At 47.7% G+C, this 13,060-nt stretch overlaps 7 non-coding genes across 7 annotated transcripts; all 7 read right to left on the bottom strand.

The window, feature by feature from the left end:
* Nucleotides 1–305: 305 nt before the first annotated feature.
* Nucleotides 306–378, bottom strand: TRNAA-AGC (transfer RNA alanine (anticodon AGC)). Its single transcript has one exon. It is a non-coding gene; the product is annotated as a tRNA-Ala (tRNA).
* A 2,050-nt stretch (nt 379–2,428) lies between these two features.
* Nucleotides 2,429–2,501, bottom strand: TRNAA-AGC (transfer RNA alanine (anticodon AGC)). The gene has a single exon. It is a non-coding gene; the product is annotated as a tRNA-Ala (tRNA).
* Nucleotides 2,502–3,093: 592 nt separating this feature from the next.
* Nucleotides 3,094–3,166, bottom strand: TRNAA-AGC (transfer RNA alanine (anticodon AGC)). Its single transcript has one exon. It is a non-coding gene; the product is annotated as a tRNA-Ala (tRNA).
* A 2,718-nt stretch (nt 3,167–5,884) lies between these two features.
* On the bottom strand, nt 5,885–5,957 carry TRNAA-AGC (transfer RNA alanine (anticodon AGC)). The gene has a single exon. It is a non-coding gene; the product is annotated as a tRNA-Ala (tRNA).
* A 1,949-nt stretch (nt 5,958–7,906) lies between these two features.
* Nucleotides 7,907–7,979, bottom strand: TRNAA-AGC (transfer RNA alanine (anticodon AGC)). The gene has a single exon. It is a non-coding gene; the product is annotated as a tRNA-Ala (tRNA).
* Nucleotides 7,980–11,463: 3,484 nt separating this feature from the next.
* On the bottom strand, nt 11,464–11,536 carry TRNAA-AGC (transfer RNA alanine (anticodon AGC)). Its single transcript has one exon. It is a non-coding gene; the product is annotated as a tRNA-Ala (tRNA).
* Nucleotides 11,537–12,446: 910 nt separating this feature from the next.
* On the bottom strand, nt 12,447–12,519 carry TRNAA-AGC (transfer RNA alanine (anticodon AGC)). Its single transcript has one exon. It is a non-coding gene; the product is annotated as a tRNA-Ala (tRNA).
* Nucleotides 12,520–13,060: the final 541 nt, after the last annotated feature.

The raw sequence follows: 13,060 nt of genomic DNA, 5'->3' as shown, positions 1-13,060 counted from the left end.
AAATTTTGTGTTCTATATATGGTAGAGTGTTCTGTATTGTAGACAGTGCTCTCCGGGTACTTTGTCGTTGCTTATTTCAACAAACCCCCTTCTTTATGCAGTACTACCCTGGATACAAGGGTTTTAAGAGTGTACTGAATAAAAGAAAATATGTTGACTGCTCAATGATATAAGTTGTTGTTTTCATTAAGAGCAGGCTCCAGCTCTGGGTCCTTTTCGAGCTCGCAGACATTACACTTCGCCATTGTCCCGCCTAAAAGAGGGGAAAAAAAGCTTTCATTCATTAAAGGAGGCAAAATTAGAAGTGGAGGTGCTGGGTATCGATCCCAGTACCTCTCGCATGCTAAGCGAGCGCTCTACCATCTGAGCTACACCCCCGGACGAGTAACACATAGGAGGCGAAGGAAATTTAAACGGGTAAATGAGATCGAACGGGCGATGGAAACCAACGCGCTCACCCCTTCGACACAATTCCGGAAAACTTGACTGCGAGCCGCCTCGCCTGACCGACCGCTGCTACTAGGAAGGACGGGTGTTGTATGCGCTGCGGATCTGACATACATACGATGGCCAGTGGTAGTTGGGTGACAGATGGAAATAGAAGTTCACATGGCCTACACCACAGTTCGTGTGAGTTGTCTGCCAGTCGAAAATCACTGCGGAGTTCAACAGCGAGCGGAGAGTTTCAGATGCGTTGAGGTTACATCAATATACGCAAGTCGAAGATGCGTCTCCGAGGCTGGTTAGGTCATATACGACTCTTCAGGGCATATCTCAATGCGATCAAGACGTCGTACATCACCATGTGCGGTAGATGGCTGCATACGTCTTGCTGGTTATTAAGACGAAAGCTTTTAATGCCTCATCGTTGTCGACAGAAGGTTGCCAGCAGAGGTGTCACGCTTTTTGTAGTCAGACCAGAAAAAGAAATCTTTGTGCACGATGGAATTCGAACCACCATCCTTCCGTTCCGCAGCCGAGCGTGCTAGTGGCTACGCACTTCCTGCCGACGTGTATGTAGTTCTCCTTGTCTAGGACGCTGGAGAGCGTTTGCAGAAACGCCCTCCAGTGTCTCCAGGATTTAAGATTCACAAACAAACGTGTACCTAATTAACATCTGAACCACACATCAGTGACACAAGCAGCAAAACCGCGCTTAAAGCTTTGGGCTCACCGCACTTTAGGTCAACAAAGTGCTCCCCTCAATTTTTTTGAGCTACGTGTCGGTGGAACAAACTGCAACAAGATGCGCACGCTTTAACTCGTAAATGACCAGTTGTTATTTGGTTGCTGTCCGTTTCTTTAAACACAGGGCAGGAAGACCATAAGGAAACACGAGACAAATACGCGGAAAGTGGGCCAACACAGCTCCAACTGACAGTGATTTCTTTGTCGTGCCTTTGTACGTCTTATTCAGGTTTACGTTGCTACAAACAGCGAGCAGGATTTGTCTGGCATAAAGGACACTGATGTCCTTGAGAGCTCAACTCACAGCAGTTACGTGTATGGTCATAAGTGCATGAACTGGGAAGACTTACGACTGAAAAAACATCTCTTTGTAATGCGAGCAGGACAACCTTGATAAAAAAAAAAAGGATATTTTTCCTCCAATCCAAAAATCGTTCTTGAGATAGCCGCCGCAGTGGTTGAGAAACTACTTCAGCCGGTCAGTCTCAAGGTCGTATGATTGAATCCCTGCAGTGGCATTTAGATGGAGGTTACAAGAGAAAACGTCCGTTTGCTCGGCTGCACGGTGAATAGCCCCAAATGGCCGGAACTGGTCCGTAGCTTCGAAACAGCCAACGTTCAACTTGAAGCCTTAGACTCCACATAATACCACTACCTTTCTTAAAGGAGTATAGATACCAAGTATTTGGTTCCGTGTTTTCTTCTTTGTGTTTATGCCATTTGAATTAGTATACATGTATCACCACTAAACAATTTACAATCCAATCACTTCTCTCAACTGGTTCGCTTTAAACAGCCAAGTGATGCCCTTGACGGCAAACGTCAGTACAGGCCCCGTGAGGCATTAATAAACCAAGTAATTACTGGCTGTTCTTTTCTCGTAATTCTGACTTTTGAGACAGGCTAGCTTTACCGCCGCAGTTAGTCAAAACGACGAAGCAGCGATTATACTAAAGTTTTTTTTTTTATGCCTCACGTGATTTATACTGACATTTGACGTCATGGCCATCGCTCGACTGCTGAAAACAAACCTGAAAAAGATGGGAGAAGAACTTAAATTATATATTAATTAGCGATCGTACGTGAGTCTCACATGTTGATTCACGTATATTAATGCCTTGCGCATGAATAGCAAGAAAAATACACGCAAGCGAAGTTCGATGTCTATGCTCATTTACTACCTTACCCACCAACTCATCACCGACCAAAGCACGGCACAACACGGGAAAAAAATGGGTCATGGAGGTGCTGGGTATCGATCCCAGTACCTCTCGCATGCTAAGCGAGCGCTCTACCATCTGAGCTACACCCCCGGACGAGTAGCACAACGCACTCGAAGGACATTTAAACCGGTAAAGGAGATCGAACAGGTGAGGAGAACCATGGGCTGTGTTTGTAGACCACATTTACGAAAACAAGAGCCAATTGCTGTTCCCCTGCACTCTATGAAGTACAAGGACCGAACATAAGTCCCGTTCACATGTGGCCCCTTAGAAGTACAATAGACAGATGTGGTATGTGTGTGCGCCAAGGGACTCTGGACTAATGCCATCACCTATATGCGGCAGAAAGTTTTGGATAGGATTTGAATAATGGATCAACCGGCACTAAATTTCTTCCCAGTGTATAACGTGGTGAGAATTTGAGGTCGCCTCCTTTGTGCTTCTGCAGCTTCCCGGGATAGTTGATTGCAGGCTTGAGAAACCCAGATGCTTACTGTCATCCACAGTCGCTTTGAATAAAACACATAGAGACGCCATGTTAACTGTGAAGGAACACCCTGTTCACACGCTGTACTTGGCATCCTTCAGAAGCACCAATAAGGATAAAAGCAGCCCGACACTGAAGTCCGTTCTGAAGATTGCAAACAAGGTAGCCATGCAGAAAATTAAAAAAAATAGCTCGTGGAGGTGCTGGTTATCGATCCCAGTACCTCTCGCATGCTAAGCGAGCGCTCTACCATCTGAGCTACACCCCCGGACGAGCAACACAAGCTGATCTAACAAACCTTCAAACTATAAATGAGATCGGACGGTCAAGAACCCTGACGTCCTTACTGCGTCGACCACGTTCCGCAATACTTGGCAAGCCGCCACTTCCTCTGCGCGGCCTCACGAGTCGGGCGTCCTCCAAATAGAAACCGGCCGTACCGCATTTGAATCTTGGTTTTTGAAGCAGAATTTTACTTTCGTCGGCGCTGACTCATCTTGAACTCAAAGTCATGCCGTTGAATTAGGTAACTGGAACTCGAAAGGGATGCGAAATTTTTTTCTATTTATTTGGAGTTAAAACTGTGGGAGTTATAATCGGGCTGCCCTTAGTACACGTGACGTTGACGGAACTAAAGCGCCAGTTCGATCCCGGCCGCGGCGGTCGAATTTCTATGGAGGAGAAATTCTAGAGGCCCGTTTATGGGGGGGGGGGGGGGGGGGGGGGGGGGTTACGTCCCAAAGCGACTAAGGCTATGAGAGACGCCGTAGTGGAGGGCTCCGGAAATTTCGACCACCTGGGGTTCTTTAACGTGCACTGACATCGCACAGTACACGGGCCTCTAGAATTTCTCCTCCAAAGAAATTCCAGCCGCCGCGGCTGGGATCGAACCCGCGACTTTTGGGTCAGCAGCCGAGCACCATAATCACTGAGCCACCGCGGCGGCCTCTAGAGGCCCGTGTGCTGTGCGATGTCAGTGCATGTTAAAGAACCCCAGGTGGTCGAAATTTCCGCAGCCCTTCACTACGGCGTCCCTGATAGCATAGTCGCTTTGGGACGTTAAACCCCATAAACCAAACCAAACCAAATATCCCGGAGATTCGAATCAACGAGCGTACGCTGTACCGGTCAAGCGCTTCTCTAACATTACGGAGCATTTTACGGTGCTATGTTGTAAACACGGCTTGTAGGAGCGTCCTGGTGGCCTTCATTATTGCCGGGCTGTAGGAAGTGGGGAGATGTGCACTTGTATAAAATCATCTTATAGCCCTAAGCGCTGTAAATGCTTGGTGGAAGCTTTGTGTGGTGCACTATCATGGCGCCCTTGCATATCCCGTGTTAGGTCTTCTAGAGCAGACGGAAGTTATCACTGATTTTAGTGGCGTTTCAGTCTCTGTCTCAAGGCGCCACATTCCATCTGCGTGTTCCAACCGCTCCGACTGAAAGGCGTCAAACGCTCGCCAATGCCGGACAATTTTTTTGCGACATAGAGGTACTAAGGCACTCGCGTTAAGAATACGAAACATAATCCACTTGCCGCCAACGTTCTAATTGAAAGCGCAGAAGTAAATATCGGTGTAAGCTACGCAAAACAATAACACGAAGGGCTGTGTGAAGACATATCAGGAGCACATAACACTAAAAATGATGCACGTGTGACGTTACAGGACATTTTCGCACCGCATTTAACCAGTGCTGAGTCAGAGGCAAAGGTACATACCTTGTGCTCCATTTATAGGGAGGACAGTGTTGCTACAACTTCGCCGAATACACTGCGCTTTAAAATCAAGGTACGCTAGCGTCACGTCCATAAGTTTTAATTTTTCGCAGACGTGAAGGGATTGCAGGCTTTCGACCATCACAGTTTCAACCGCAAGGACCAGGTCGAAACTGCGTTAATGGGCTAATGCCCATATATGCAGGATTGGTCGTTCTCGACTTTACAGTCATAGATCCATAGGAACCTCCCTCCCCTCCTGGCGCAGTGGTGAAGCGGTTAAGCGATGCGCCACTGCCCTGCGATGGCAGGTGCTGTCACTGGTGGGCCTTGTATGAATGAATGTTTATTTGACAGAAATACAAAGAAACTCTATCGAGGAAACTGACAAAAATGCAACGAATGCTTAAGTGTCAGTCCCCTTTCCGAATACACAAAGCACTCAAGCAACACATGCACGGTAAGCAATCTACATAAAGTATATATGTACACCAAAAATGAAAGGTGCATGCAATACATAACCGAAACAGTGAAAGCATGTTGCAGTTTTAGGGTAAGCAATCATATCTGAATCGATAACAAGTGCAAGTTCACCTTTTTTTTTTTAAGTTTCCGAGAGATGGCGATGCTTCGACCCAGGTTGCTCATTGAAAATCGCGGTAGACAGTGAAGCGTTCCATAGGCGTCTATGCGTCAACAAACTGCAATGGAACCCCTTCTTCTAGCTTGGTTGTTGTTTGCTCATTGTTGTTTGACATACGCAGCAGAAAGATGGCGCATGGCCTTACTACGCCTGGCTGGCCGTTGCTTCGCCCTATGTGTTAGCGGAACAGTCGGAAACACGACGCAGGATTGAACATGTATAGTTCGCCAATCGTTTTCCGGGCATGAATTGTATACGTCTGCACAAACTAGCAATGTCAAGAAGAAACACGTCAGAACCATGGCACAGGGCTAACGGGGCGCCAGTTAACCTCTAGCGGCGTGCTGTGATTGCCTCTTGATCTTATTTGCCTAGAGCAACAACAAAACCGCTGAGAACAGAGGGGACGGTTAACCCTTGCACGCCCCTTGAGCCAACGCAAAACAGAGTGTACTGAATAAAAGAAAATAAGTATGTTGACTGCTCAGTGATGTTATTTTTTTGTCATTAAAAACAGGTTCCTGCCTCGGGTCCTTTTTCAGCTCGCAGACATTACACTTCGCCATTTGGACGCCTCAAAGAAGAAAAAAAAAAAGCTTTCGTTCATGAGGAGGCAAAAGTCCAAGTGGAGGTGCTGGGTATCGATCCCAGTACCTCTCGCATGCTAAGCGAGCGCTCTACCATCTGAGCTACACCCCCTTTTTTTTTTTTTTTATTGCCTGACTTCGGCAAGAACCACAGTACACAAATACACTTACAGAGCGCAATGAGCAATAATTAACAACACTATCCGCCCGGGGGTGCGTGGCTTCATCACCGGACGACGAGCACTTCACACGCGAAGGAACATTAAACGGATAAATGAGATCGAAAGGGCGATGGAAACCAACGCGCTCACCCCTTCGACACAATTCCGGAAAACTTGACCTGCGAGCCGCCTCGCCTGACCGACCGCTGCTACTCGGAAGGACGGGTGTTGTATGCGTTGCGGATCTGGCATGCATGCGATGGTCTGTAATAGATGGGCGACAGGAGCTAATAGAAGTTCACATCGCCTACACCAGAGTTCGTTTGAGTCGTCTGCCAGCCTAGAATCACTACGGATTGAACAGCGTGCGGAGAGTTTCAGGTGCGTCGAGATTGCAACAATATACGCGTCGAAAATGCTCTTCCCAGGCTGGTTAGCTCATGTACGTACTTTTCAGGACATATCTCAATGCGATCAACACGTCGCACATAACCATGTGCGGTATATGGCTGCGTATATCTTGCTGGTTTTTGAGCTACGTGTCGCTGCAACAAACTGCAACAAGATGCGCACGCTTTAACTTGCAAACGACCAGTTGTTATTTAGTTGCTGTCCGTTTCTTTGAACACAGGCCTAGAAAACCATGAGGAAACACGAGAAAAATATGCGGAAAGTGACCCAAGAGGGCTTCGGCTGACAGTGATTTCTTTGTCGTGCTTTTGTACGTCTTATTCAGGTTTACGTTGCTACAAACAGCGACCAGGAATAGAGGCTACGGATCGCCTTGATAGCTAGCTCACAGCCGTTATGTGCATGGCCGTAAGTGCATAAACCGGGAAGAATTATGACGGAGAAAGCATCTCTTTGAAATGCCAGCAGGGTATCCTTGCCATAAAAAGGGATATTTTTCTCGTAATCTTAAAATCTTTCTTGAGATAGCCGCCGCAGCGGCGGAGAAACTATTCAGTTCAGCTGTTCAGTCCAAGGTCGTATGATTGAATCTCTGCCGTGGCAGCCGCATTCAGATGGGGGTTAAGAGGGAAAAAGTCCGTTTGCTGGGCTGCGCGGTGAATATCGCCAAATGACCGAAATTGGACCGGAACCTTGAAACAGCCCCTTAGACTCCACATACCACAACCTTTCTTAATAAAGGAGTATAGATACCAAATACTTGGCTGTGTGTCCTCTTCTTTGTGTGTATGCCTAATACATTAGTATACATGTATCACCGTGTGATACTGCAAATGGCCACTAAACAATTTACAACAATTTACAATCGAATTTTTTCTTTCACCTCTTTCGGTTTAAACAGCCGAGTGATGACCTTGACTTCAAAGGTCAGTATATGCCCCGTGAGGCATTAAGAAAACAAATAATTACTGGTTCCTAATTTCGCGTTATTCTGACTTTTGAGAGAGGCCAGCTTTACCATTGTAGTCAATCCAAACGACGAAGAAGCGATTATATCGCAGATTTTTTCATCCCTCACGTGATTTATACTGACATTTGACGTCATGGCCATCGCTCGACTGTTAAAACTGAACCTGAAAAAGGTGCGAGAAGAACTTAAATTTGTAAGACGGGGGTTTATTAAAGGCTCTGGGACCTTATTAGAGGAGCAGCGCGGCAACAGTCTGCGGTCAGCCAAAGTGAGCCGAAAGCACGCGCAGCGATGGCACTGCTGCCGCTGCACAGAATGTTCGTCTTCGTCTTTACAAATTGTATATTAATTAGAGATCGTATGTGAATACCACGTGGTGATTTATGTATATTAATATCTTGCGCATCATTAGCAAGAAAAAACACGCAAGCGAAATTTGATGTCTATAATTATTTAGTACCTTACCCACCAACTCATCACCGACCAAAGCCCGGCACAACACGGGAAAAAAATGGGTCATGGAGGTGCTGGGTATCGATCCCAGTACCTCTCGCATGCTAAGCGAGCGCTCTACCATCTGAGCTACACCCACGGACGAGTAGCACAACGCACTCGAAGGACATTTATACCAGTAAAGGAGATCGAACAAGTGAGGAAAACCAGGGGCTGGTTTTGTAGACCACATTTACGAAAACAAGATCCAATTGCTGTTCGCCCGCACTCTCTAACAAGCGTATAAGGACCGAATATAAGTCCCTTTCACACGTAACCCCTTAGAAGTACAATAGACCGATGTTGGATGTGTGTGCGCCCCAAGGGACTCAGGACTAATGTCATCACCTATATGCGGCAGAAAGTTTTGGATAGGATTCGATTAATTGATCAACCGGCACTAAATTTCTTCCCAATGCATACGGGGTGGGAATTTGAGGCCGCCACCTTTGGGCTTCTGCAGCTTCCCGGGGTAGTTGATTGTAGGCTTCAAAAAACTAGAGGCTTACTGTCATTAACTACTGTCATTCACAGTCGCTTTGAATAAAACACATAGAGAGGCCACATTAACTGTGAAGAAACATCCTGTTCACACGCTGTACTTGGCATCCTTCAGAAGCCCCAATAAGGATAAATGCAGCCCGACAATGAAGTCCGTTCTGAACATTGCAAACAAGGTAGCCATGCAGAAAATCGAAAAAAAAAATAGTCGCAGTGCAGCTGCTGGATATCAATCCCAGTACCTCTCGCATGCTAAGCGAGCGCTCTACCATCTGAGCTAAACCCCCAGACGAGGATCGCAGGCGGATCGAACAAACCTTGTAACTGTAAATGGGATCGAACGGTCAAGAACCCTGACGTCCTTACTGCGTCCACCACGTTCCGCAATACTTGGCAAGCCTCCACTTCTTTTGCGTGGCCTCACGTGTTGGGCGTCCTCCAAAGAGAAACCGGCCCTGCGGCTTTTTTAATCTTGGTTTTTGAAGAATTTTAACTTCATCGGCGCTGACTCATCTTGAACTCAGTGTAATGCAGTTGAATTAGGTAACTGGAACTCGAAAGGGATGCGAAAATTTTTTTCTATTTATTTGGAGTTAGAACTGTGGGAATTCTAATCGGGCTGCCCTTAGCACACGTGACGTTGACGGAACTAAAGCGCCAGTTCGATCCCGGCCGCGGCGGTCGAATTTCTATGGAGGAGAAATTCTAGAGGCCCGTTTATAGGGGGGGGTTACGTCCCAAAGCGACTAAGGCTATGAGAGACGCCGTAGTGGAGGGCTCCGGAAATTTCGACCACCTGGGGTTCTTTAACGTGCACTGACATCGCACAGTACACGGGCCTCTAGAATTTCTCCTCCAAAGAAATTCCAGCCGCCGCGGCCGGGATCGAACCCGCGACTTTTGGGTCAGCAGCCGAGCACCATAACCACTGAGCCACCGCGGCGGCCTCTAGAGGCCCGTGTACCGTGCGATGTCAGTGCACGTTAAAGAACCCCAGGTGGTCGAAATTGCCGCAGCCCTTCACTACGGCGTCCCTCATAGCATAGTCGCTTTGGGACGTTAAACCCCATAAACCAAACCAAACCAAATATCCCGGAGATTCGAATCAACGAGGTTACGCTGTACCGGTCAAGCGCTTTGCTAAGACTACGGGGCCTTTTACGGTGTTCTGTTGTAAACACGGCTTGTAGGAGCGTCCGGGCTGTAGGAAGCGAGGAGATGCGCACTTGTATAAAATCACCTTATAGTCCTAAGCGCTGTAAATGCTCGGTGGAAGCTTTGTGTGGTGCACTATCATGGCGCCCTTGCATAATATCACGTATTAGGTCTTCTACAGCAGACGGAGGTTATCAGGGGTTTTAGTGGCGTTTTAGACTCTCTCTAAGGGCGCCACGTTCTATCTGTGTGTTCTGGCCGCTCCGGAGGCGGGTATTCAGACTCTCGCCATCGCTGGACAACTTTTTTCCGACATAGAGACACAAAGGCTCTGGCGTTAAAAGTACGAAACATAATCCACTTGCCATCAACGTTATAATTTACAGCGCAGAAGTAAATATCGGTGTAAGCTACGCAAAGCAATAACACGAACGTGTGTGGGCAGTGTGAAGACATATCACGAGCACATAAAACTAAAAATGATGCACGTATGACGTCACAGGACATTTCCGCACTGCATTAAACCAGTGCTGATTCAGAGGCAAAGCTACATACCTTGTGCTTCATTTATAGTCAGGACAGCGTTGCTAGCATTTCGCCGAATACACTGCGCTGTAAGAGCAAGGTACGCTAGCGTCACGTCCCTAAGTTTCAATCTTTCACAAACGTGAAGAGACTGTGAAGGACCAGGGTCGAAACTGGAAAAACTGGAAGGGGACTGTCCCGCTCCGCCTTAAGAGTATGACGCGTAGCGTTACTGCGCAATATATGCGGAATTGCCCATATATGCCCATATAATGCCCATATATGCCCATATAATGCCCATATATGCCCATATAATGCCCATATATGCGAAATTGGTCACTAGACTTTAGAGTCCACAGGAACCTTCATACCACTCATCGCGCAGTGGTGTAGCGGTTGAGCGATGCGCCACTGCCCTGCGAGGCAGGTGCTCGCACTGGTGGGTCTTGTACGAATGAATGTTTATTTCACAGAAACACGAAGAAACTCTGTCGAGGAGGCTGACAAAAAAGCGACGAACGCCTAAGTGTCAGTCCCCTTTCCGAATACACAAAACACTCAAGCAACACGCGGTAAGCAAACTACATTAAGTAAATACGTACGCTTAAAATGGAAGGTACATAAGTACCAGAAACAGTGAGAACATATTGCACTTTCAAGGTAAACTGTCATATCTGAATCGATAACAAGTGCAAGTTCACCGTTTCTTTAAAGTTTCCTAGAGATGACGATGCTTCGACCCAGGTTGCTCATTCCGAGCAACCTCTCGCGACCAATGACTAATTTAACATCGACCTACCATGCTGGTCAATTTGCCCACTATCGGGTGGGCAGGTTGTGATGACGTCACAAGGTCACGTGACCTGGGTGGCCCAATCAGGTTGCTTATCCCGTGATTTTTCGCTCACAACACCGACGACGCCGGTTGTTTCTGCACAACGGGAGTTTTAACGCTGTCGCTTTAAAGCTCTGCGACTCTGTCATTATTAATCGTCACCTTTAGTGCACAAAAAGGGGTGAACAAGCACACAGAGCGTATATGTTAGAGGTCACCAGGGAGCGCGTCAGAACTGTAAAAACAGAACCTATTTTAAATTTGCATACTTTGTTTGAAAAAAAAGCTCCGGGATGGCTAGGTGTTCGCATTATTTGGCTGCACAGTTCAAGGTCGTGGAATCGACACCCGCCGCGGAGGCCAGCCTGTGAAAGGCAAAATCTTCAGTGTACCAAGATTCTGATCAATTTCAAAGAACTCAAGGCGGCAAAGATTAATCAGGTCCTCTCCAGTGTGATGCACCTCGTAGCCCATGGCGTTGTTCTGGCGCTTTAAAAATCGCCTTGTCTGAAATATTGTTTCTTGACGTTGCGGCGCTTTAAGAAGAGACGAAAAAAGCTTGCTTCCATGGAGGTGCTGGGTATCGATCCCAGTACCTCTCGCATGCTAAGCGAGCGCTCTACCATCTGAGCTACACCCCCGGATGAGAATCGCTGCGCACTCAAGGAGATTTAAAGCTGTGATTGAGATCGCGCGGGAAAGGGTGGCGAGGGCCTATCTCTGTTGATAAAGTTCCGCAAAACTTCCGGCAGCGCAACGCCGTCAAGTCTACATTGAGAGATGGGGGCCGACTCCTCTATGCACAGAATGCTGGCCGGTTAATGAGAGGCAGAGGTTGACCGAAGATGACATGACCTGCTTTGCTAATAATGCTTACCCCCCCTGAAAACCGCGGTAGGCAGTGCAGCGTTCCACAGGCGTCTATGCGGAAACAAACTGCAGTTGAAGAGCTTCTAGTTTGGTTGTGTTTACCCAGTTAAAACAGGGTGCAGTCCCACGTAGTCAAACCATCGCACGCAGCAGAATGATGGCGCATGGCCTGGCTACACCTGACTGGCTGTAATTTCTTCGCCACATGTGTTAGCGGAACAGTCGGAAAGACGACGCAGGATTGAACATGTGTAGTTCACCATGGATTGTATACGTCTGTACAAACTAGCAATGTCAAGAAGAAACACGTCAGAACAACGGCACAGGGATAACGGGCGCCAGTTAAACTCTAGCGGCGTGTTGCGATTGCCTCTTGATCTTATTTGCCTTGCGCAACAAAGAAAAGGCTAAGAGGAGAGGGGTTGGTTAACTCTTGCACGCCCCCTGTGCCAACGCAAAGCATTCAAGTGACCCCAGAAGCTCGAACAAGGAAAAATGCGATAAAATAACCGTCTTGCAGTTCTCACGACGGCTGATACGGCGCCAACAGCAGGTGCATTGTAAACGAGGGAAGCCTGAAGCTCCAATTCATTCTGTCAGAAAGCGTTTATAAATTTTTGTTTAACGGGTAATTTATTTCTAAAATGAAAGAATGCTACTATAAAACAAAAGAAACAATCGTGGAGGTGCTGGGTATCGATCCCAGTACCTCTCGCATGCTAAGCGAGCGCTCTACCATCTGAGCTACACCCCCAGACGAGGGACATTGCGGATTCTAAGGAAGTTTAAAGCGGTAAAGGAGATCGAACAGGAGAGGGAAATTGCGCTCTCTCCTGAGACACCATTTCAGGAAACTCCGGCATAAAAAGGAATCGGCAGCAGAAGCCAGCATATGGCCACCAGGTGGCGCCGAGCCGTCGCCTGCGAGGCCTGCAACCCGAGTTCGAGCCACTAACAAGGCCTGTCAGAGCGATGACGTCCACCACTGGCAGCCAGACAGGTCAGTCCTCCGGAAGTGCCCCGCCGTGCGTCCTTCTCGCACCTCGGTCGCCACCATCCTTCCACGGCGACCGGTTTGAGGATGTAGAAGACTGGTTGGCCAATTTTGACCGTGTGGCCGCATTTAACCAGTGGGACGACGAGCGGAAGCTGCTGAATGTATATTTCGCACTGCTCGACTCGGCGAAAACGTGGTTTGAGAACCACGAGGCGTCCTTTTCCAACTGGGCAGCTTTTCGCCGTGAGTTGCTCGCCACATTCAGCTCGAGCCAACGGAAGGAGAACGCTGAACTTGC

This window comes from Amblyomma mixtum, chromosome 7 (assembly GCF_055824585.1).
Source record: "Amblyomma mixtum isolate Tamu chromosome 7, ASM5582458v1, whole genome shotgun sequence".
In the NCBI taxonomy this organism is placed as follows: Eukaryota; Metazoa; Arthropoda; class Arachnida; order Ixodida; family Ixodidae; genus Amblyomma; species Amblyomma mixtum.
This window is presented reverse-complemented; position numbering and strand designations above follow the sequence as displayed.